Source organism: Sinocyclocheilus anshuiensis, unplaced genomic scaffold, assembly GCF_001515605.1.
Source record: "Sinocyclocheilus anshuiensis isolate Anshui unplaced genomic scaffold, SAMN03320099.WGS_v1.1 scaffold1012, whole genome shotgun sequence".
Taxonomy (NCBI): domain Eukaryota; kingdom Metazoa; phylum Chordata; class Actinopteri; order Cypriniformes; family Cyprinidae; genus Sinocyclocheilus; species Sinocyclocheilus anshuiensis.
In genome coordinates, this window is record NW_015549613.1 from 52,414 (window position 1) to 53,902 (window position 1,489).

Genomic DNA, 1,489 nt, shown 5'->3' on the forward strand with positions numbered 1-1,489 from the left:
TACTCTTCAGCTTGTTGGATTCACCTAATCTAGGTATTTAATTTTAAGAATCTTTCAATGATGTATTTTAAAACTTGTGTGATCATTTGCATACTAAGTCATGGCCTAATGGTTAGAGAGTCAGACTCGTGTGTGTTCACGTCAGCTTGTTGGATTAACCTAATCTAGGTATTTAATTTTAAGAATCTTTCAATGATGTATTTTAAAACTTGTGTGATCATTTGCATACTAAGTCATGGCCTAATGGTTAGAGAGTCAGACTCGTGTGTGTTCACGGTGTGTGAGTGACGTGACATGTGGCCAAGTATGGTGACCCATACTCGGAATTAGTGCTCTGCATTTATCCCATCCAAAGTGCACACACACAGCAGTGAACACACAAACACCGTGAACACACACCCGGAGCAGTGGGCAGCCATTTTTTGCTGCGGCGCCCGGGGAGCAGTTGGGGGTTCGGTGCCTTGCTCAAGGGCACCTCAGTCGTGGTATTGAAGGTGGGAGAGAGCGCTGTACATTCACTCCCCCCACCTACAATCTCTGCCGGTACGAGACTCGAACCCGCAACCTTTGAGTTACCAGTCCGATTCTCTAACCATTAGGCCACGACTTCCCAAAGAGCACTCTCTGACTGGGAATCGAACCCAGGCCGTGGCGGTGAGAGCGCCGAATCCTAACCACTAGACCACCAGGGAACCACTAGACCACCAGGGATAACCACTAGACCACCAGGGACCACCAGTGTGTGTTCACTGCTGTGTGTGTGCACTTTGGATGGGTTACATGCAGAGCACTAATTCCGAGTATGGGTCACCATACTTGGCCACATGTCACATCACTAAAAGAAATGTAAGATGTGTGCCCTGTAATGTTGTTTACGCTATTGCCATGTATTCTGTGCTATTTATCTTTGAAAATGGATGTATTAGAAGTTGCATCTATGCTTCTATTGTTGTTTTTTGCAGTTTTACATCGCTTCCATTAAATTGCACTTGGATTCAGTTGTTGTCTCAAGTGTTAAGCTTGCTGCATAGCAAGTGTACACATAGTGAGGGCAGTAAAATAAAAAGACAACAAACTTCAAGATCCTAAGTGAAGTGGAGATACGTCGTCTTCTCTCAAAAAAAAAAAGTCAAATGCTAATTCTATAAGCATTGATCCAGTAGACCTAGAGGTTAGGTCAGAATGTGCTGCATCAGCTTCGTCATCCTCTTCACGAATATCAAGTAAGTCTGCAAGCAGCGCAGCCGCAGCACAAGCCCATGCTAAAGCAGGAGCACATAAAAAAAACTGCCTTTGCTAAACGAGAGATTGAGATGCAAGTTGAGAAAGCACGCATCGAAGCTACTTTAAATGCCTTAAAGGAAGAGTGTGAGGCTGAGGCTGCCTCAGCAGAAGCTGAAGTGTTTGAGGCATTTGTTGAATCAGAAATGGGTGAATCTGACAGTAGAGGAAGTAATGCTTCATCAATCCACCAGTCTATTGAACTAGG

At 44.5% G+C, this 1,489-nt stretch overlaps 1 non-coding gene across 1 annotated transcript; it reads right to left on the reverse strand.

The window, feature by feature from the left end:
* Positions 1-620: 620 nt before the first annotated feature.
* trnae-cuc (transfer RNA glutamic acid (anticodon CUC)) lies at positions 621-692 on the reverse strand. Its single transcript has one exon. It is a non-coding gene; the product is annotated as a tRNA-Glu (tRNA).
* Between the last annotated feature and the right edge of the window lie 797 nt (positions 693-1,489).